The sequence below is a fragment of the Mixophyes fleayi genome, chromosome 8, assembly GCF_038048845.1.
Source record: "Mixophyes fleayi isolate aMixFle1 chromosome 8, aMixFle1.hap1, whole genome shotgun sequence".
NCBI lineage: Eukaryota > Metazoa > Chordata > Amphibia > Anura > Limnodynastidae > Mixophyes > Mixophyes fleayi.
In genome coordinates, this window is record NC_134409.1 from 26,927,172 (window position 1) to 26,952,577 (window position 25,406).

Genomic DNA, 25,406 nt, shown 5'->3' on the forward strand with positions numbered 1-25,406 from the left:
AGCTAAAAATGAGCATGGCTTGTGTAGGGCATATTTATGACATATTTATCAAAAATGTGCTATTTGTTTCCAGGAAAAATGGGAAATTAAAAATACAAGGGACCAACATTTTTCACAAAGTATATGCAAATTATCACAGCAGGATACTAAGACTGCACTCTTTTGAGTGAACATGTGTATAACTTCTAAAAATGTATCCAAGTGTCCAGACAAGACTCACCTATGCATGCGTGCCTACCTGGTCTGTCTAAAAATTACAAAAATCCCCAAAATTTCTCACACTCACTGTTAATCATCCATTTCTGCTACCACTAACATTTGGTTCAAGAGCTGACACTCTGAGAATTCTTCAGTTTCTCTCTGAATTATCCCAAAATCAATCACAACATAAATTTTCTTAGTAACCCAAACAATAGTAGCATTTTTTTTATTTTTTTAAAAAAAAAGCCTTACTGGCATGTGAATCCGTTAAGGACACAATAACATAACATTATTAAATTGAGTTTAATATGACAAAAAGGTTACAATGTTTATTCTATAAAACACATACCAAATAGAAATTAAGACATACAGCTGAAAACAGTGTTTTTTAAACTAAAACAAGGATAAAAACAGAAATTATCATGGTATACTCATATAATTCTGCCACCTGAGCAGGGCTAGAAGGACTGAGACCCAAGAATTCACCATTATTAACATCATGTTAACACTTTTCAAAACCGTTTTTTCCACCCAAAACCCCTTCCTTATGAGGTCACAAAGAGAAGTGTGTGGGTATGCTAATCTGTTTTACAACTGGTTATAGTCACTTTTTAGCTCAAACACAATCCCAGTAAGGAATTCTATAAATATGAATAATCTTCTTTTGAAACATGACGGAACTATGAAATAAACTCCACTAAACAAGTTATGATTCCCTGCACACATGTATAAGAAACACCATTTTGCAATATGGATTCCTTAGAAAGATATGTTATTTTCATTCTTCCTGATGGTTTGGTATCTATTGATGACTCATATCATGTGACTAGTACCACTGTCTGCAAATATATACAGAGGTCCCGAAACATGGATTATAAAAGACAGTGCTTTGATGTATTATGTTTCCTATATGAATATATAGGACCACTGAAGTGACTCCACTGGTCCTTTCAAATAAAAGGAATTTCTGTAATATTTTATCATCTGGGGGCTGCAATAAACCATAGTCTGACATTTAATCAACTCTGCAAAAACATTTCAATAGCCAGGTCTCTTCAGTGTACATTGACATCTGGGGGGGTAAATTTATGAAGCTGAGAGTTTTCCGACGGGTTTGAAAAGGGGAGATGTTGTCTATAGCAACCAATCAGATTCTAGCTTTCATTTTGTAGAATGTACTAAACAAATGATAGCTAGAATCTGATTGGTTTTTCAAACCCGCCGGAAAACTCTCAGCTTGATACATTTACCCCCTGGTTTACTTATAAACAGTGATTTGCTACAAACAGTATTATTCAAACCCGCTTGTGTCTTTGGGAGAAATCATGATCACATTAATATATTATTTTCCTTACCCTTGATGAGGCCATAATTGTGACACCAAGCTTTGGGTTGCTCTTTTAATTCATGATACCATAAAATCTTTGAGTTGCTATCACTATCCTGGTAAAGGCCAGAAACCGCTCATAAATGTGAATTTACAAAGTCTGTGGTTTCCAAAATATCGAGTTGTCGCCTTACGCAATTGCAGGAGGGGCATAGTTTTCAGCAATGGTTGAGTTCCAACACAATGCTTAGCATTTTCGAGCACTTAAAAAGTGGACAAGCAAGGAGAAGCTAACCTCAATATTCATATAGATTTGTAATCCTTGCATCACCTTGTCTGCAAATATATACAGAGGTCCCGAAACATGGTTATAAAAGGTAGTGCTTTGATGTATTAAGTTTCCTATATGAATATATAGGACAACTACAGTGACCCCACTGGTCTGCAGGAACATTTGCTGCTTTGCCAGGAAGGGAATACTAGGAAATACTGCTATAACATTCTATAGTGAAAGTGTTTATTACACCAACCCCTAGGACTCAATACACTCTGGACTAAATGCATCTACGTCATTGTGTACCCAAATAGAACAGATATCATTATAGAGACTATTGATCTCTATGTTAAACCTCTCCTCCATACTGATAGTACATGCTACATGCTCTGCAGTGAGTATGGAGTTTCATCATCATCATCATCATCTATTTATATAGTGCCACTAATTCCGCATCGCTGTACAGAGAATTCACTCACATCAGCCCTGCCCTATTGGAGCTTACAGTCTAAATTCCCTAACATAGGCATACAGGCCGAAAGAGAGACTAAGGGCAATTTAATATCAGTCAATTAGCCTACTAGTATGTTTTTGGAGTGTGGGAGGAAACCGGAGCACCCAGAGGAAACCCACGCAAACACAAGAAGAACATACAAACTCCACACAGATAAGGCCATGGTCGGGAATCGAACTCACGACCCCAGCGCTGTGAGGCAGGAGTGCTAACCACTAAGCCACCGTGCTTAGTTTGAGTTTACTTCAATAGTGATCAATGATAATGACAGACTTTCTAGCTGTGTCCACTTTGTGATGAACACAACTAACAGCTCCTGAGTTAAAATGCTGTGTTTCACCCATTGCCTAAAAGTCCACCTTCTCTGTGACCTCTCATGATAATACAACATCGCCTCTGGTTAATCACGGCATTCACCGCAGGGTGTTAAAATGACATCTTTCTCATTATCAGTCACTGACCGGCTTTAATCAATAGACTGTGTTTTTCAGAGTTATATATGGTACGTAAAAAAATAATAGTCTAAAGCAGAGCAGTATCATTATTTAGCAATTTCCTGTGTTCTCAGCACTTGAAGGATAATCAACTATATCATTTTTTTTTTTATCCACCCTCAAACAGTTGACCCATAGGAAAGGAAAAAAGTTAAGAAAATATAACATAAGTCCATTTATCAATCCATTTATCTGTGCTGTCCCAAGACTGCGTATTGTAAATACAGGCCTGGAGATTATAACGTTAGAATTAACTCCTCAAAATGAACTCAAAGTAAGCAGTAGATAGTATCTATCTACATAGAGCGCTACGGAATTTGCTGGTGCTATATAAATAAATGTTGATGATTATGATGATACATATGAGTGATAAACTGGTATTTTATACTGAACTGCATCTGTTGTATATACAGCTTTAACTGACTAGAACAGTGGTCAGGGAACAGGGGTAAATTTCCCCAAATGGGGTAAAAATAAAATTCCTGGCGGTAATGTTGTCGATTCACATGCTGTCAGTTGTATTGTAGACCCCTTTAAATGTGAAATTGCTGTTGTACCAGAAGAGCCTCAAGGGTTGGCAGAGACACTTCTTGAGCTTCGATGCAATAATGAAGCACGTATTGCATTTGAAAACAAAGCAGATCTGTCATATTTTTGGATGTCAACAGCTGTAAAGACATTCAAAGTTGCACATGAGGAGGCAGTCAGAAAGTTGCTGCCTTTTGCAACAACCTACCTTTGCGAACAAGGATTTTCCACTCTAACGAACATAAAAACAAAGCAGAGAAATCGATTGGACGCTGAAGACTGTATTCAAATTGCTCTGACATCAAAATGCCCCAATATTGATGCTCTCGTATCAAAAATGAAGCAACATAATTTCTCCAAAACCTGAAGTTTTGAAGTTGAAGCTTTCAAAGAAATTTTTAATAGATTCAATAAAATTTTGAATTCCAATAATTAATAATATATGATTTCCTTCCTTTCAAATCAAGGGGGTAACATCAGTGTATCTAAATATATTTTGGGGTAAAAAAGTTCCCTGACCCCTGGACTAGGGGGGACAATGTTTCTCAAAGGGGACAGTATTTATTATACTATAGATTAACGGTAACTAAACTATTTTGTTTTCACATTTCGTTTATAAAACGTCCCTCTATCACTCTAATACGAGAACCACAGAGATCCTATGTCAGGGACCCTTATTCAGGAGAATTTGCACCTTTCACAGCTACTTATTGCCCCATTGTTGACACCTTGGTGAAAGGATGATTGAACAGAGCCGAGTCAGATCCAAACACTGCCTGCAAATCTCCAATCTGTCCTGATTTAGGTGGCTTAGTCATGGATCCAGGGTGCTGTTCTACTGTAATACTTTATTAAGAAAAAAGAGAAAGAATGTGATAAACAGGGCACTCAGGGGTTCTATTAGTTATAAAATATGCTAATAAGCTTTATTGATATACATTAAGATCGTACCATATAAAGTACAGTATTAAAAACAGAATTAGAAAAATAATAAAAGAGAAAAATGTAAATGAGAAATATAATAGCAACTAATGGCTGTTAAAATAGCAGCAAATGCTGCTAAATGCACACCGCTCTCACCCCTACTATGTAAATACTCTCCCCTGTTTCAATATCATGATATAATGTATCAAAATGATACTATTAATAATAGGGGGAATTTGTGGGATAGACCGAATTACGATAACCCTAATTTATAGGGAACACCTGTTAGCAATGTTCTCTGACATTAATATCACAAAGTTTGTTGATAGCCAATCACATTAGATATTCCATAAGTCTGCTGTCACATTGTCTGTTAACATTTTAAATCAAATGAACTTACAGCGTATCCCGTCATTAAATATAGTTTGAGGGGATAATCAAATTGGTCCTAATAATATGTTTGAGACCACACTACCCCGGTGTTTTATCTAATGGATGCTAGCATCAGACTTTTCATCCACACGATACTGTTCCACTGTCCCAACAGTAAGGACTTTTATTCTGACTGCCAGTACTCTTGGGAAGTGTGTAATTTCTCTAGGTGGTCTCTGCATGTACATTGCATGTGGCAATGCAGTAGAGGGCAGAGGAGGTGATTGGGGCTAGACTTGGGCTTCAGAAGCTCTAGGTACACTCTCTATGGGCACGGTTTGTTTCAAATACCACGCTCCATTTTCAGAGGCATTCACTGTCCCGCATCCAGAATTACAAATGTTGGGAAGTAAAGCTAGGTACACACTACAGGGTTTTTGTCCAATAATCGGCTCAACCAGCTGACATTCGACCGCTCGTTCAAAAGTCGGGTCAGTGTGTGTAGTGACACGATGGTCGAAAGTCTGCCCAAATGGACGATTGTCGCCTCATTTGGTTGTTCGTACCGTTAAATATTTTCGTTCCAATCTCGTTTCCGCTGTGTAGTGTGTATAAACTTCCGACCGATCCACAGCAGTGAGTATGAAATTGCAATCATTGCTCACGACAACATGGTTGTAAAAAGTCGCTAAAGGGACGTCCGCTCTTCCCTTTATCGTCTAAAACATGGCTAGTGTGTATGCAGTCCATGGACCGAGCGATCGGACCATCGATCGCATGTAAAATTGAACCGGCATAAAAAGCTGGTTGAAAATTCTGTAGTGTGTACCCAGCTTAAGCCGTTCTGTCCAGGTAGCAGCTGTGCAATATGCTGTCACAGCTCTGTTAGAGTTTGAACTACTCACTGCCATATTGGGATTCCCTGGGATCTCTATATTCCTGATAATTGTGAGCGAGGGGAGCGTTTAATAAAAAATAACATTTTAACTACAGATACCCTTTAATACATAGTGCCGTCCAGATCATCACTCACTTGTATGAACATATAAACAGTATATATAGTTGCTTAAAGTTATAATAACAGATTTTTCATATTTTGGGTTTAATTGCACTTTCATAAACTCCAGCTCTGTATTTACAGTAGGCAGTCAAAGGACAGCACAATTCAAAGGATTGCAGCAGATACATGGCTTTGTTATATTTTAGTTTTTTTTTTCCTTTAACAGGTCCAATCCAGCTGCTATTTATGCTTTCAGAACGATGTAGTATTGTAATGTGCCGCTTGAGTTGCCAAACCGGCCAATTACTCATTTAGGCTGCATTCATTCTCAGTGGCTTACAGCAGCACAGTCTCTGTTTACAGCCCTCTCCCTTGGTTGACGCAACTCAGTCTTATAAAACTCTACAGGAAGCGTATTTTCTTTACAATCAAAACAAAAGTTCTCTGCACAAGGTACTGATTACAAGTGTATAAATCATTTTGGTTTATCAAAAGGTGGAAAGCACAGTGTTATACCAGTTTGTTAGAAGAAATGTGAACATATTTTAGCAAATGTAAACATTTCACACATTTTTATTTCTGCTGAATCATGGATAGAGTCTAAAAAATTAAACTTGATGGACATTGGTTTTACTGCAACCTAATCAGTGGCTATGCAACACTTATCGCAGATGTGTATAAATGTATAAATCAGTACATAAATATTACAGCTAACGTCCTAAACCAGCTAATTTCATTCTAGGTCAGGCCCCTTTTTTAATGTCATAATGAATTATTTCTGAGTGATATTTGCTGGGAAAGGCTTCCGGTAGTTAATTGATACAGTGAGCTCTGGGGACAAATTGAGGCTACTTTCCTGCAGTATTTTTATTAGTCTTTTAAAAACCATAGCCAAACTAACAGATTGTATAAACTATCAACTCCAAATTTGTAGCAATTTTTGTGGGTATAAGTATAGACTGAGCTACACCTTTGATCAAGGCCTCAAGCACATTGTACATTAACAAATAAACATTGTACATTATCAAAATACTTTTCAACATGGGCAGATCTTACCAATGAAGCACATGTGTCAGCCAACCAGGTAAGAGGAAGCAGAGGTGGCACTTTGCTACAGACCGAAATTGACCCCTTGTGACCCAGTCATTTGACAGTGAAGCCAGACGACAGCTTCATATAACTAGCCTGGAATCAAATTATAGGATATACCATACTTGCCAACTTTTCCTCGTTGGCTTCAGGGAGACCCCGGGAGAAGTGGGAGTGCGTGGGTGGGGTTTGACGGATCGCATCATTTTGGCTAAGATGACGTGATATTTGTGTCATTATGCCTCGCCCCCCATCTATTGGCTCCCAGAAATGCGGGAGTCTCCCGGTATGTCCGGGAGAGTAGGCAACTGTGCGTTAAAGAAAAGCAGCAAATGAATCTCTAGAGACTGAAGTGTCTTTTACATTTCTGTCTCCATTACTGAAGTCATGTTGTCTTTCCTGTCAGTCTTCGATTAAATATTGGTCTCCATGAAAATGGCCACCTCCATAGGCATCAATACATGGACGTAGGACACAATTTCTGAACTGTGTCATCATGCCACAGTGGGCGAAGCCAACCACGTCTTGTACTGGCTCAGCATCAGGGAGAATGCCAGACTCTTCAGGGAGTGAGGGAGATCACTCCTATTTCAGGGAGTCTCCCTGACATTCAGGGAGAGTTGGCAAGTATGGGATATACAGTTATCTCTTTCTTTGATGGGGCAGTAGAGCAGTTTACACTTTTTTCCAACATCATCTGATTACTTCACCTCAGAACTGAACAGAAGATTTGTTTTGGAACTTACAGCTACAGAGACTGTCATGTACCTCCCAGCATGCCAATTTGCCCCTGTGCACAACTCTCTGCTGTTCTTCATGTTTACTTTCTGTTGGTAGCAACGTGTTGTTTTAACTGATGCATGGCCAATTGCAACTGCAGAAGGGGTCCGAATCATCCTCCATACCATAAGCCATGCTCTATCACTTCACAAGACATCATACTTGTGTTGACTTTTCCAGGTAACACATACCTGTTTGTAATATATACTATGGGCCTGATTCACTAAGGAAAGGAAAGCAAAATAAAAATTAGTAACTGCACCTTGGCAAAACCATGTTGCATTGGAGGGGGAGATAAATTTAAAATGTGGGTGTTAGGCTGCCTGGTTAGATAACGAACCTGCAAAACTGATAGACGGAGGTCTTCACCTATAGCAGCCGCCTTTCCCGTAGAGCTAGATGCGCTCACAGGTACTCAGATGCCCCCAGGACTTAACTCCAATGTAAGTAGGTTCGTTATACTAAACCGTAGCGGCAGGCCAGGGACAGCAGAGATGGTCAAACGAAAGCCAAGGACAGGGGTCACTTGTAGGGTAGAATAGTCAGAAAACACGCCAAAGGTCAGGGTCACGGGCAGAACAGCAGAATCCAAGGTACAGGTCAAAAGGTCAGGGTCACAGGCAATCAAGCAAGGTCCAAGTAACAGGCAGTGGGTCACAACAGGTAATCAGCAATCCAAGAATCCAGAGCAGGTCAGCAACAGTACAGAACAGAAACGCTATAATCGGCAGGGAGGCTAAGCCCTCCCTGGCTTAAATACCACATGCAGCCAATCAGAGCCTAGCTCTGGAAGTACCCACAGCCCCTGCTTAATAAATAGATAGGTTCATAAATTAGCCCGCAGGCTGGTAGGGGTGCTGCGCACGAGCCCGGCTTCCCTGCATTGCCGGGACGTGGCGCTGAAAGAATTAGCGTCCGACCGTTGCCTTAGCAACGGCCCGGGCCAGACCCGGAAGTGACATCCCGGTCGTCAAGAAGACGGCCGGGACGCTGGGCAGCACAGAAAGCGAGCCGCGGCAGCTGTGAACATCGGTGCTGCTTGTAACAGTGGGGACAGATGTATAGTCGGAATAGGACATGTCCTAGATCAACTTTACATTTCAGTGTAAAAATAAAGCTATCAAGTATTTGTGTGCTACAAGAAAAAACAGCCAGTATTTAACTTATGTGCAAAATAATAAACTAATATGCACTGTAACATGGTTTTGCCAGGGTTCAAAGTTACTGTTTTGTTTGCTTTACTTTCCTTAATGAATCAGACCCTATAGAGTAAGGCACATATGGCATCCACCTGTTAAAATTATTCACTTTCTCCTGTGATGTTTTTGTTTTTTGTTTGGTACATTATGTTTATGGGAGTGCAATGCATCAAATGTTTATACCACCCAACGTGCTACTTTTTGGAATTGTGAAAAGGTCTGTGTCGCGATGAGGCATGGACACAACTCCCCTCCCCCCCCCCCCAACATTACATTGCCACATGCATCTACCACTGGTGAATGGGGCATACCAGTGCTGCCTAAATTGGGACAGTTGGGAGGTATGAGTGTGTTGAACCATCATTCTGTGCATGCAGCTTGCTTTGTTGCTGTTCTTTCGGACATGTAGGTATATTTTTAAACGGTATACTCTTCCACTAAACTGGAACAAACGCTCAAACAGTTCAGCTACGATCCTTTAGTGCCTCTAAATGCCAGAATATGTACATGTCTGCTATTAATTCTGCAACAATTGAAAGGTAGGGTAACAGTGCAATTTGTACCCAGTGAAAAGATATGTTATACCCAGTGTAAGGTGCAGGGCCTGATCAACCACTAGGCTGACCAGGCTGCAGCCTGGGGCGCTGGGTCCCGGGGGGCGCGGCACTGTGGGTATTTTTTTTTTTTTAAATTTATTTATTTATTATTTTTTTTTTAAAAAAAATTTTCTTCATTCATTTTTTTTTTAGGGGTGGGGGAGGGGGGGGGTCGCCGCGGGGGGATGGAGGGCTCGACGATCAAAAGCATTGGTGGTCAGTGGTTAGCAACACACAGCCAATCGCCAGGCTGCCTGTTGCTGTGCAGCAGACAGGAAGCAGGACGTCTTCACTTCCTATCTGCTGATCTGAGGAGAGGAGCGATGCTGGCACAACTACAGGTAAGTGAAGGGGGGAACTGCCCTGCATATCTATAGGGAGGGGGGGAACTGCCCTGCATATCTATAGGGAGGGGGGGGAAACTGCCCTGCATATCTATAGGGAGGGGGGAAACTGCCCTGCATATCTATAGGGAGGGGGGGGAACTGCCCTGCATATCTACAGGGAGGGGGGAAACTGCCCTGCATATCTATAGGGAGGGGGGGGGGGGGAAACTGCCCTGCATATATCTATAGGGAGGGGGGGGGGAAACTGCCCTGCATATCTATAGGGAGGGGGGGAAACTGCCCTGCATATCTATAGGGAGGGGGGGAACTGCCCTGCATATCTATAGGGAGGGGGGGGGGGAACTGCCCTGCATATCTATAGGTAGGGGGGGGAAACTGCCCTGCATATCTATAGGGAGGGGGGGGAAACTGCCCTGCATATCTATAGGGAGGGGGGGGAACTGCCCTGCATATCTATAGGGAGGGGGGAACTGCCCTGCATATCTATAGGGAGGGGGAGGGAACTGCCCTGCATATCTATAGGGAGGGGGAGAACTGCCCTGCATATCTATAGGGAGGGGGAACTGCCCTGCATATCTATAGGAAGGGGGAGGAACTACCCTGCATATCTATAGGGAGGGGGGGGAACTACCCTGCATATCTATAGGGAGGGGGGGGGGACTACCCTGCATATCTATAGGGAGGGAGAGGGGGACTGTCATACAAATCTATAGGGTGGGAGGGGGGGGCTGCCATGAAAATCTATAGGGAGGTAGAGAGGTTGATATGTATGAAGGAGGGCAGAGTAGGGGGGCTGATATATGTGACTGGGGGAGTTTTGATGTGACGGGGGGGATAGCTAGCTAGCAGAGTGGAGGTAAGGAAAATAGCTGCAAGGGGGATGGATGCAGGGGGGGAGGTAAAGAAAATGGCTGCAGCAGGGGTTAAGGAAAATGGCTGTTGGGGGGGGGGGGGGGGGGGGGTTAAGGAAAATGGCTGCAGGGGGTATTTAAAAAATAGAGCAGCTTTGGGGGCAGAATCTCAAGATTGTGTGGTGGTCACATGGGTGGTCTCAGCAATCACTAGAATACTAAATATTAGTGAGATGGGGCTGGTAGAGGTTTGTATTTGATTGACAACAAATATTCAGATATTGCTTATATATGCCTGTCCAATGGGGTACTTTTAGCTGGCCATAATGGAGTGTTTTGTTTTAACTAAAGGGCCTAATCATTCAGGGTTTGCATTATAATACATTTTTGCATTTTCAAAAAAGGACGCCAACTTTCCAGAAGCCAGCGAGAGGATAACAAAGTTGCAAGAGAGAAGAGCAAGGACAGGTAAGAGACAATGGCACAATCTGTCTAAATTTGAATGCTGGAGAATACACCTGAACATTCATATTCAGGAGTGTTCCTATACACCTATATATTCGGAGGAGGGAGGGGGGGGGGGGGGGCGCTGCGGCCGTATTAGCCTAGGGCGGCCAGAACCCTTAATCATGCCATGGTAAGGTGTGCTGCTTTAAGCAATCAGCTGGCCCATGGTAAAGATCACATTAGTGGGCCCCCATACCCACTTACAGAACACCAGGGGGAGCTATCTTACAAGATGAACCAGGTTTTCTCAAGAGCAGTTCAAAAAAAATATATATCATTGTTTCCACTCCTACAAATTAAATAAGTTCATTTTTAAAAAAAATTCAATTGGGACATGTGTGTACGATGGAAAATATTTGCACAATTATCAATATTTATTAAGGGAGCAATAAGCAATATGCAGTGACTGTAGGTCAATGGCAGGTCCTCTTTAGAATCTGCCACCAGCAGCAGATTAATCTGCAAACAATGTTTAAATACAAAAAAGACAGCGCTCATGGTACAGTACCTCAATATACCATCCATTATAAGTAGAAAATTGTGTACTTGAATAGGATTCTGAACCCACTTCCTAAGTTTACTATGAATGAGCAATTGTTAGTGAATGGGAATAGGTGGTGAACAAATCATTCTTAACATAACCCTACACTCTCATCAGGCACAAAAATGGGCAACACCAACCAGTTAGCCCGTGGAAAGTCAGTGGTGAGTGACAGAAGAGAACGGACTAGTGGGCCAGACTGACCTTTTAATGTCTTCCCAACAGGAAAACAAAGCAGTAATCAATCCTAGCTTCTAAACATGCCACACTGATCCCTGATAAAGAATAAAAAAACGAAACACGCAGGATGACCTCCTTATTGTGTCCTTATTGTTGATGTTATTGAGATTTACTTTCGACTCCACTGCTGTACACCACCTTAGTGCTTTGGTCCAGACCATAGCCAGTCTTCAGTATAGATGCTGCTGTACAGAAGAATCCCATCTTGATGTGATCAGAGCTTAACCTACATGTGCTCAGTGCATTTTTTTGTAAGAAAAAAAGTGCTGGAACTCACCTCTTTCTACCCTCTCATTTTTGTCATCCAGTCATTGTTTCAGATAAGCTGTTTGCAAGTTTCAGCTTTATTATAGATGGTACATATAGTTACTACACCATGAGCTCTCGTGGGGCAGCACGGTGGCTCAGTGGTTAGTACTTCTGCCTCACAGCGCTGGGGTCATGAGTTCAATTCCTGACCATGGCCTTATCTGTGTGGATTTTGTATGTTCTCCCCATATTTGTGTGGGTTTCCTCCGGGTGCTCCAGTTTCCTCCCACACTCCAAAAACATACATGTAGGTTAATTGGCTGCTATCAAAATTGACCCTAGTGTCTCTGTGTGTGTGTGTGTGTTAGAGAATTTCGACTGTAAGCTCCAATTGGGCAGGGACTGATGTGAATGAGTTCTCTGTACAGCGCTGCGGAATCAGTGGCACTATATAAATAAATGGTGATGATGATGATGAGCTCTTTCTTCTGGGCTAGTCTTTATATATAAACTAAATTAAAGAGTGCAATCATACTATTATTCTATCACCTTAGTGGAGCCAGCTTGTGACAATATATTTTTTTGTCTTTAATATAGTCAGAATCGCTATATGAGTTCACCAATCACTACATATGTGTGCAGAGCACCTGACACAAATTATTATATTTAAAAGGTCTTGACATATATAAACATCTGCAAATAGAAAAATTCCAACACTCAGCAATTCCCTCCAATGATGTTTGATGCTGACTGGCTGAAGAAGTGAAAGGTGTCGCGAGTTTCCTTAGCAACATGCTCTATTGCTAGAGGCAGGCAGGAGAGCATTGTTAGGATGATGGGGGGTTGTGCAAATATGTAGGTGTGTGGACATTACAGCTCAGTGGTGGGCCACAGGAGCAACAAGATATTTATTTAAATTTTGCAGCATATACACTGTCATTAGTAGGATCTCTTCTGCGTGAAGGAAGGAAGTCAGCGGCATTGTCCTTAGCAATGGAGAATCACTGGTTTCCTTAGCAACACAATCAGTTGTTTGTGGCAGGAGCGCGTTGCTAAGTATATAGGGGGCTTGTAGATGTGGGGAATGAGTCCCAGACAATGGTTGGCACTGGGAAACTGCCCCGTTTGCCCACTATTAAACTGGCTGTATAGGCATGAATCGGACTTATACAAATCAATTATCTTGCAGACTCTGAACATTACAACTATCATCATCATCAACATTTATTTATATAGCGGCAGCAAATTCTGTAGCGCTTTACAATTGAGAACAAACATTAATTAGACAATACTGGGTAATACATACAGACAGAGAGGTAAGAGAACCCTGCTCGCAAGCTTACAATCTATGGGACAATGGGAGTTTGAAACACAAGGGCATGTGTTACAGCATATTGCACATTGGACCAGCTAGAATGCAAAGGTAAAAGTATTGAGTGGGCTGTGTGTGTGGCAATGTTGGTCAGAGGGTTGTTGTCTTGTGTTAGCTGAGTAGAGGGTGGTAATAGGGTAATCTAGGGAGATTAAGATGGTGGTTGAGGAATATCATAACCTTGTCTGAAGAGGTGGGTTTTCAGTGAACGCTTGAAGGTTTGAAGACTAGAGGAATGTCTTACTGTGCGAGGGAGGGAATTCCACAAAGTGGGTGCAGCCCGGAAAAAGTCCTGTAACCGAGAATGGGAGGATGTGATGAGAGTGGAAGAGAGACGTAGATCTTGTGCAGAACGGAGGTGTCGAGTTGGGAGATATTTTGATACAAGTGAGGAAATGTATGTCGGTGCAATTTTGTTGATGGCCTTGTATGTTAATAGAAGAATTTTATATTGGATTCGTTGAAATACAGGCAGCCAGTGTAGAGACTAACAGAGTGACTCCGCAGAGGAAGAACAGTTTGCAAGGAAAATCAATCTAGCCGGTACATGCAAAATAGATTGTAGGGGTTCAAGTCTGGCTTTGGGAAGACCAGTAAGGAGGGAATTGCAATAGTTGATGCAGGAGATGATGAGTAAAAGGGATTTGATACCGACTACATATTACAAAATTATATGTTGGAGGACTAAAGGGAAAGTCGAAGTTCAGATTATTATATTAGACAGACAGATTTGTTGAGTTTCTTTCACTCATGTTTGACTAGAGATCTACTGTAGAGACAATTTGTATATATTGTACCAGTCTTAGGGCTAGATTTACTAAGCTGCGGGTTTGAAAAAGTAGGGATGTTGCCTATAGCAACCAATCAGATTCTAGCTTTCATTTATTTAGTACCTTTTACAAAATGACAGCTAGAATCTGATTGGTTACTATAGGCAACATCCCCACTTTTTCAAACCCGCAGCTTAGTAAATCTAGCCCTTAAGCTTGTCTTATCCAAGGACAAGGAGACAAATAAATTTGCCTGGACAACAAAATTCTCTGACACTGCAGTTAATTCTTATTTAAAAGCAGCTCTCAGGTAAGCTGAAAAATGTGAATCAATGAAATGCTGGACCTGCCGCATTCAGCCATTTCTCAGGCTCCGTTGTTCATCTCACAGCTCCAGTTGAAACCTGGACTATAGCACTGAGGAGGGAGTGGGAGGGTGAGAGGGGGACCATTCAAAAGGCAAAGTCTGGAGATTGTGACTTTTGATTGGATATCCTGCTCACACCCCTTCTGCAGCCATTTAAAAGTGGGTAGTAGAAATAAACTGTCATGGCTCTCGGGGATTGTAGCTTTAAGATGCTGAAATTACAACTTCACCTGCATGAAGCAATCTAGAAAGAAACTGTCAGTGAAAGGTAAAATAAAGGCTTGGACTGTCTGTAGCATTAAAGGTATAAAACTCACCATTCTCTTTCCAAGTCCAACTGCTTATATTATCTCAGATTCATAAGGCACCACAGTGCTCTACAACGCTGTACAGTACGGAAAACAGGACATATATGAAACTGTAACATAAAAGGTAGACAAAATAAATGCAGACATGAGAAGAAAGGGTATGAAGGACCCTGCTCATTAGAGAGCTGACATTCTAAGTGGAAGAGAGCACAGCTGAAACAAGAGGAGCGAGTGTGGCTTAGAGTACAGATTGGGACAGTTGTGAGGGTGGAGTAGTGCGAATAGTTTCATCTGGGATGAGGTAAGTTTTTAATAAGATGTGGGTTTTCAGAGAGCCTCTAAAGACTTGAAGGCTGGGGGAAAGCCTGATTGGGTGTCCTAGGGAATTCCATAAGTAGGGAGCAGCATGGGAGAATTCTGGTAGGCGAGAGTGAGGGTGGTTACCAGAGACAAGACAAGGTGCAGGTCAGAGGTAGATCTAGATTTAAAGGTGGTAACTCTTGTAGGAGGGAAGATAACAAGCTCTGTTTTGGACATGTTGAGCTTTAGGTAGTGTTGGGACATCCATGTGAAGATAGCAGAAAGACAGTTGGTTACACAAGATAGTACAGAAGGTGAGTGGTCAGGGAAGAGGTGTAGATTTTGGTGTCATCATCAAAGAGTTAGTACTGGAGGCCGAATTAGTGAATTAGTGCCCCAAGAGAAGAGCTGTACAGGAACAGAGCCTTGCTGGACCCCAACAGATAGTTGGAGTGGAGGGGAGGTGCCAGACATAGAAACACTAAAGGAGTGGTTTGATAGGTAGGAAATGAACCAGGTAAAAACTGTGTCACGGAGGCCAATGGAGTGAAGTGAAGGGTGTGTAGGAGAAGAGGATGATCAACAGTGTCAAAAGCATCAGAGAGGTCCAGGAGAATGAGTGATAATAATACTTGTAATACAAAGGTCCAACTAGACCGCACAGTTAGATGTGCTTAGAGGCACTTCCTTATCAGCAAAGTATCTATATGCACACACATACAGTCGTCTGCAAATGGTTACCCACTCACCCCACTCTGGTCATTTTGCATGTTTCACTGAATCTCTAATTAAAAAGAAGTTGACTGAAGCTTTGCAGGGTTAAAACTTAAATATTGTGGGTTGCAGACACTGGGGTGCATTTAATGCACAATTAATATTTGTTTAAATTAACAGATTGAAAAAACAATATATAAAAATGAATGTGACATGTGCAAAGGTTTGGGCATGGTATCAGTTAGTAACACCTTCCTTGGCAGAAAACACAGCTTCCAAATATTTGTCTTTCTATTCCCGCTTTAGGACATTTCCCATCTCTTACTAGCCGAACACTTCTAGCCCAGAAATACTCTTAGGTCCTCTTGAGATCTTCCAACAGATTTTGAGTAATATTCAAGTCTGAGGACTGTGAAGGCCATTCTAAAATCTAATCTTCCTGTAACTTCATGGTTGATTTTACGGTATGTTTTGGATTGTTGTTTAGCTAAAATATCCAATCTCTTTTCAGCTTCAATTTCTTCACTGGCTGTCTAGAGCATTAGCTTCTAAGATTTGTTGATATTTAGTTACATTCATTTTTCTGTCCACCAAGACAATTTTTCTTGTGCCACTCACTGGCTGCCAAGTAACCAAAATATTTTTTTGCATACTTCAGATGCTGACTTTTCGGAGGATGTGGTAGGACCTCGCCCACGACGCAAGTCTATACTACACATAAAACAGAGAGTAAAAGTGTACACCAATTAGTGCTACACCCAGTAGTTTCTGGAGGATATGTATGGGGTGTGAAGTATAATGCAGAAATTAGAACCTATGTACGGGAGATGGTACAAGTATACAAAAGGTTTTTTTTTAATAGTCTGGAAAAGTCAATGGATCTAGATAATGTCCCAAAATAAATCCTAGGTGGAGGGATGTCAAATCAGTCTAAATTCCCAGGGTTTGTAGAAGTCCAGTAGGGGCAGTAAAGTAGAGTAGTTTAACATCACGAATGTTAATCCAGAGACAAATAGTTCTTTAAGGAGACCAACAGTTCAAATCGCAGGAATAGCAGCTTGGATTAGTGTATGGACTGAATACCAGGGTAGTGTCATTAACAGCCTCATCAGTACCGTACATTGGAGAGAAACCAGATATGTATATATGAGGATAATAACTTACCCTATGTTAAAGATCTGAATACGGAGGAAAAAACGAAAAAAGATAATTACGCTGTACAACTGGTTTTCCTGACTTGTTTTGGTCCTCACGCTTCAGCTGTTAAAGCTGGTATCCCCAGATGTTGTGGATTCAAATAAAAGAATTAAACACCTCCAGATGAATCACAATGAAGTTCTTTATTAAAATAAAACCGCCAGTAATGAATATCGTGCCATGACAAGTAGAATAGTAAAAAGCCCAGTTTAGGAAAGTTCATATAGCGAAGTTTGCTTATCCATTTACACATGCAGCTCTGAAGCGAAAATCTGCTACTGTTGTGCATTCCACAGTGGTACACACTGTGCTTCTGACTGATGTGTTGTAATCTCCAATGCATTTCAGCCAGTAGTGGGAGTAGGTGTATCAGGTAAGTATGGTCGCACACGTTAGCCTTATATGATGATGTCTAGTACAGCTGTCTAATCCTGATTGGATAATCGCCAGTCCTAGTATACGTAACTAACGATCAATGAATGAAAATTGTCCAAAGTATACGTGTGAATTTTCTCATGTGAAGCAATATCCCATAAATAGTATAAATTTCATGGAAGGGCTAATATGGATAATGAAAGTATATCTTATGTCCGAAGACGGGCTTAATGATTACAGCGTGCAATCGCAGGCAGTGAGATCCCCATACAGATAAGGGACTTGTACATGCTAAGTGGTATAATAATATAGATGAAGATGGGAACATGAGCTTCCTTGGAGAGCTAATGGGTGTGCTCGGAAATTGAATGGATAATTAGTGTTAGAGGTAGGAAAGGCGGGTGTGGTAGGATTTATCGGCACTGACAATGTTGACACACATTACAACTACAAAATAATACCTATAAGGATAAGAGCGACAAAGTGAAAATATGGACTTACCATGTTACAGACAAACAGTATTAACGACCTCCATATCTAAAATGCCAATTTCTGAAATATCTACAGTAAGAAATGACATCACTTCCAATGGGCACACTGAAAACAGCGCTGGATTACATTATACAGGCGACGGGTCCCACCATTACCTCTTTAAAAGCGCTGTTTTCAGTGTATCCATTAGAAGTTACGTCATTACTTACTGTAGATATTTCAGAAAGTGGCCTTTTAGATATGGAGGTCATTATATGTGGCAGAAATACTCCTTGTCTGTTACATGGTATGTCCATATTTTCAGCTTGTTGCTCTTATCTTCATCGGTATTTCTAGTAGTTGTAATGTGTGTTGGCATTGTCAGTGCCGAAAAAAGACTAGCACTGGTAAAAACGGATGTGTGGACATCAATGGACGGCATGCCAACAAAAGTCTGTATAGTCCCTGATATAGCTACATAGGGATCCGAATGTAACATCAATGAGTGCACCCATGAAAGTGTAACTAATTGGCAAAACCTGCAGTGTACCTTGTAAAAAAGTTTGTGATCCGGAGGTGAAAATAATAAGCCCTTAATAGAGATAACAGAAAGTGTAGTGAATGTCTTATTCAGATATGGAGGACTGAACATTCATATCAATGTTTAAGCCATTCTGTGCCAAGGATTTCATTGTGTATATCCATTTCAGCTCTTTTCTGTTGATGATGTTGATAAAGTGTCCTCCTCTCCAATTTCTCCTGACTTTTTTAATTGCCAGGAAGGCTAACCCTTCAGGATTTAAATGGGTGGACGACATTTAATTCATGTGCCCTAATATAATTAACCACTGTCTGTGGACCACTACTGCAGTGTCAGTTAAAGCTTTGAGCAGGTCCTTTGCAGTGATATGTAGGTTCTACTTTGTTTCAAAAAGTGATTTGATACGCTATGTTGTTCTACAGCGTTGCCAATGTTGCGGATGTGTTCGCTAATCCTGATCTTTAGTGTTCTTAACGTTCTCATATATATTGTAGTCCGCAGAGACATTCAAGTAGATAGATAACCTCTTTGATTTTGCATGTTAGTAGGACATGAAGTAGGTAAGTTTGTCCCGTTTGTTGTGACTTAAATCCTTAATGTATTTTGTACTTTTGTTGTTTAGGGTTCTGAAGTTGTTGCAAAGTCCACAATGGTTGAAGCCTCCCTTCTTAACCTTATCTCTTTCTAGACTCGATTGTACCTTTTCACTGAGTTTTAAGTGGTTGTTGGTTAATTGCATTCTAAGGTCTGGAGCTTTTGGTATATAGCATCTGTTTTTCCTGGTAAGATGCTAACTAGGTTATCGTCCTTAAGTAAAATTGGCCAGTGTTTTTAAGGATCTTTTTCCCTTGGTTTGTCTCGTTGCTATTTTGGGTTATGAACAAAGCTCTTACCTACAGGATACTATGCAAATACTACAGGTACTGAAGAGTCACAAATGGAAGAACGATTAGTGGCTAGTCACCAGCAATGTGACTGCTCTCTATACAGTGATAGATCACGTAGATCAATAGTGTCATCATGATCACATTTATTTATATAGCGCCACTGACTCTGCAGTGCTGTACAGAGAACTCATTCACATCAGTCCCTGTGCCATTGGAGCTTACAGTCTAAATTCTCTAACACACACACACACACACACACACACACACACACACACACACACACACACACACACACACACACACACACACACACACACACAGATAGGCAGAGATAGAGAGACTAGGGTCAATTTTTTTGATAGCAGCCAATTAACCTACTAGTATGTTTTTGGAGTGTGGGAGGAAACCGGAGCACCCGGTGGAACACACGCAAACCCGGGGAGAACATACAAACTCCTCACAGATTAGGCCATTGTTGGGAATTGAACTAATGACCTCAGCGCTGTGAGGCAGAAGTGCTAACCACTGAGCCACAATGCTAGCATTTATTGGAGATAATGATATTGCTCATGTTTGTTGAGAGCGCCACAACATGCTGAGCGGTTACAAGGGTCTGAGTGTTTATTTTCTCTTGAATTGTCTTCATCTGGCTTAAATTAAGTCCTAACAAGCTGATCAAGTTTTGAATTCTTAAAAAAATGTCTTATTCAAATAGAGGGCTGCTAACACTATTCCAGATGTCACATTAAGAGGCAGATTCAATTGTGCACAATGTTCCTAAGAACATCGCAGACACCAGGGTAGGTGGCAGGGCCGTAACTTAGAATTCTAGTGCCCGGGGTGAGTTGAGTCTTGCCCCCCGGGCTAAAATTTGCCAGCCCTCCCCTGGCCGGTGTTTTTTTTATACCAATATTACGGCAAAAATTAACGCGCATAGAGGTGCGAGCAAACATCAGTGTTACTCCCATAAAAAGAAATCCGCGGGAGGTATCTCATGGCCGTTCTAGAGGCACCTCGCCCGGATTTTTTACTAATTGAATCTGCCACTGATTTATTTTTACAGTCTGATAAATTTAGCAAACAAATGGTAATTTTGGGTTTCATTGTGAAGCAATATATCATGTTTAACTTTTTTGTCTCTCTATACAGCTCAACAAAAGTGTAAACATGATCAACCAATCACAGAGAAAATTACATGGAGAAATGTCTCTAAAATATTTTTATTATAGTTACAATAGAAAAAAATTATCCATTCTGCTTGGTGACCTGCCTGTAAAAGAGAATAAATATATTAAACTAGTACATGTTTAGATTCTAAACTCTGTTGCACTGACCTTACCTTGGTATAATTGACCTCGGACTAGATGCACATTAATTGCTGTGCTGTAGAGCAAGCGATTTGCATAATTATGTAGCGTTTTTCTCATTGTTTATACATTTACTTACCTGGGTTATGGGTGCAATTAAGAATCAAAATAGTTTATAATTCAGAGACAATGAGAGACGTACAGATGTAGGTGTGTTTTACATTTCTGATCCCGGATTTTCAGGTAGGTCTAAGCAGTTCCACAATTGAATAATTAGAGAGACATTATGCTTGAAAATTACTAATATTAATAACAGTTTTTAAAGCTATACTTACTAAAGCTAGCCACAATCTCTCAGATGATTTAAATGGTAATTGTTATACCTGAGCAAACGTGTTTAAAACTTCACAATATTTTGCCATCTGGGGGGCATTATATGTGTGATATTTAATTGTATTCCAGCAGAGAGAGTAGCATGTTATCCCCCAATGTAGGATTGATTCTATCAAGTTCTGTTTAAAGTGGGGGTTTTGCATTTTTAAACATTTGCCCCAGAACAATATTTTATAATCACTTTTGCTAATCATCTTGAAAGACAGGACTTACCTGTTTGAAACAAGGAGGTTATAGACTTCCAGGGACACCAGTGGCAGAAATATAGAATTAGTCTATATTAATTAGGAAATGTTATGACTGTTCTGCCCCTTTATTAAAATGGCTACATCTCTCTTGATACATAAGCTATATTACCTATTACCAAAACATGGGTGAATTTTTTACTGAAATTTAGGGGGGAAATTCAACAATCCAGGATGTGCCGTTAAGTGCCTTTGGGTGGTCTGTGAAGGCACTCACGGTCCACTCAAGAGGTGCAAAGAAAAATCACCAATATCCCAGCTGCCGCAATACTTGAAAATGAGTGCATGGGCTAATTGGGAGAGACTCCCCCGGAGCTTAACACAGAATAGTATTCCGCCCTTAAAATGGCAAAAGAGGGGCTGAAAGACTGGAAGATTGTTTCATGTGTTTACAATCACAAAGTGTTTCATACAGCACAGATTACGGTACACAAATTTGTAAACACCACAAGCTACTACTACTGCTTTGCAGAGCACAATAGCAATGACTGCATATACAAAATAAACAATTTCAAAGACTAAGAATTTTTTTTGTAAAATCCAGGAACATGTAAAATAAAGTAATAATCTAAAACCACTTCCAAGTTTCAGGTAAAATACAGAACAACAAGCATGACCATTTGCAAATTGACCACAATAATTTTACATTGTTTTTAAGGTACTGTAGACTTTAGGTAATACACAAGACTAAAACAGTAGAAAATATTATGTTGAAAAATGTTGTGGGCAAGGAAATGTAAGAATGGGCTCTTTGAAATCTATTTGGCAATGGGGGACTGAGAAAAAAGTGTTGAATTCAGAAAAATAGAACAAGGAATGTAAAATGGGGAATCATTTGTATGAAAAAGCCAAAAATATGCCATTAGAAGCTAATGGATTTGTTTCTAGAGGTTTATACAGCAGGCACAAAAGAAAAATTTGTAAGGAAAGTGAAATGAGGATTTAGACTCAAAAGAGGTACTGTCTCTCAGGGGAGGGCTGGCAAATTTTAGCCAGGGGTTAAAACTCGACTCAGCAGCCTATTTTAAAGGAAAAAAAATGCCCACTGACATAGCCCAAGGTTGCCCCCCTTCCCCCAGCCCAGCCTGCCCCTGCTGTCTCTCCAAAAGAGGGACAGTCAGGGGTTGTTTCACTATACACTATAACATATAGGTATAGTAAACTGTCCAGCTTCTGGTGGTTTAGGGGATGACACCCCCCCCTCCCTTCTGTGGGAAGTATGGCCTAGTCTGCTTCTTCTTCAGTTTGATATCAGGGTATGAGTGCAGAGGATTAGCACAAATACATATGTAGAACTCTTTTATTTTATACTAATGACATGACCCAGCACCTCCAGAAGTGTAGAAGACACACTCACTCCACAGTAATAATATGGTAGAGCTGTGATGTGATGTAGGCGGTATGATCAGTGCACCAAGTGACAGATGCTTGATGGCGCCATTAGTCTGAAATAGTAGTTTTCCATTTATCTACTCAATCTCAATAATAGGTTAATCTACTCTTTGTAGTATATTGTTTTCTCATAATGTGATCTGATGGTTCTCCATAAAGGTTCTCCATGTATGGTCCCTTGTGGGGTGGGGTACGGAATAACGGTGCTGATTGAACCGACAAGACTTACCACGACATCTTGAGTCCGGACGGCTTTACAAAGGGTTGTACATTGTACATGGCCCGATAGTTACATTATCCCCTTAAGAGCAGCGTTAACAGCGTCGCCTATATCAGTGACGTCACCCAGTCCCGCCGATGTCTTCTTTTATTCGGGATTACTTCAAGTCGCTTCACAGCAGAGTTGTGATGGATGCTCGCTGGGGAAGCAGCCGTCCGGACTCAAGATGTCGTGGAAAGTCTTGGTGTAGTCAGCACCGATATGCTGACTACCACTGCCCTTGTGGAACCAAGGATCACAAATGAGGCCGATGAAAGATGTCATGTTGCCCACCAGTATTATACAGCTAGTCTGCTGATGTCACTTTTATAATATTCTGTGTTGTTTTGTCATAGCCTTTACTACTATACTGTATATTTTATTGTGATGCCGTATGCTATCTTCTGATATCCTGAGCCCTTACATATTTTACAGTGGGACACCAGAAGCGCTGTTACACAACTGTAGCTCAGAAAGGTACAAAGTGGTCCGTTACAAATACATTTGTGCTCAGAATTTCAGTAGAAAAAGGAATTCTGACTGCTGTAAATAGGTGTCTGCTGCAAATGAATCTTCAAGAGAAAATTGGGTCAAAAAGGTTATTTTTATCTTGATTACTCTAACCCTATTCATCTTGACCTCAGAGTGTGAATGCATTGTAAGAACCTGTATTCATCAGAAAACTGACTTTTACTTATCTACTCACAGAAATGGAAGATAAGAACTTTAAAAGGCTTTGTTAGATGTAGCACTTGCAGTGCGGAAGTGTGGGCGCCCATCACTGTAAGTGTATGTGTATGCATGAGTGCCCAGTGGTAAAAGCTGATCAAACCTTAATAAATCAACCCGGTGCCATTAGTGCTTAGCTGCCACCAAGACAAATGTCACCAGGAACAAATTATGGGCTTTCTGTATCATTCAGTAACAATTGAATCACGGAGCTTTCACTGGAAAGGAGAGGTCAAGCCGCAGTAAGGATGTCACATAGAACACAGACAAGAAAGGAAATATGGGAAAGTAAAATAGAGGCACACTAAACTGATTATATAAATTATTTTCATTATATTATAGTAATGTAAGAAAATAAGATATACACATACGTCTAAAGAGACACATGCCATGGATAATGAAAAAGCTAAACAATGTCAGCACTAACCATTGACATTTTATCATTGCTTTTCAAGGCTATTTTTCTACTAGGTGAATAGCGGAGACAATGTAAGGCATATCAGAATGACGTATTTAGGACCAGGGAAGAAAATAATATATTTCATGTACCACTCACATTTTTTTTTTAAGAATAAATAAATAAGTAAGCAAACAAAAAGGCAAGGACCCAGATGAACACCCCTGTTTGAAGTAGCACATTGGAGAGAACTTCAGATGCTTGCTAGTATCTGGCAATGTTAACCATATAAAATCAGGGTATAATGAAATGTGTTACAGCATATTGTGGGAGGGGGTCCAGGTTACTATGGGGCGAATAAAAGCATTTGTATATAATAAGAATCAAGGTTAAATTAGCACAGAATTTGGCTATTTGTAAAACCAAACAATTAGCTAAAGCTATAGGAAGATGCCTGAAAAGCACTGAGAGAGGTCCCTTTTGGTAGACGGACTGTTATAAATGAACCAATCACAACAAATTTGGGTATATTTGTGAAACATTGTTTAAATATGCAGAGAGCTTTTCCATGGTCGACATGTACCAGATTTTATTGAGGAGCTGCCGTCTAAAAGGGGGATCTGGACTTCTCCAGTGTTTTGCAACTAAGCATCTGGCCGCATTGAGGATTTGCATGGAAAGTTTATCAGAGTATTTATCCTGCCCTTCTAGTGGGGAGCCAAATAGGAAAGACCATGGGTATTTAGAAATTGAGACTAAGGGTAATATTTTACGGAAAGAGAAAAGATTGAAGATTTAGAGACTCTCTCCCTCACAATGGTCCAAGTGTCATCCTCTGGTGGTCTGCCCAAGTCAGTTTCCCTATAGGCTTTATGTGTTGGTACAGTGGCTTGTTTCGCTGTGCCAAGTAGGTTGTAGCGCATGCCTTTTGGGAGGGGATTATGCCCACAGAGAGATTCGAGCCGGGTTAGGAACCTGATAATGTTCAGACTTAGGGATGGAATCCATATAACATTTCACTTGCAGATATGCAAAGGGACTGACTGATGAGAAATCAAACTTTTGTTGCCGGTTAGCCAGCAATATGTATTAGCCAGAACCCACAACATCTAAAACCATTCTGATACCCCTCTTATGCCATTTTAAGATGCGGGGCAAACATTGCCCTGGAGGAAAGACAGGATTATTCCAGAGGACCATCCAGAGGACCATTATAGGAGAGGGGAGTGAAGTGGTCCAAAAATGGGATTTGCAATGATCCCAAATGTAATAGGTGAAAGCAGTGACCGGATGGGACCGGAGAAGGTCCAGCTCTAGCAGGAATACCCAATACTGATGCCAAAGAGAAA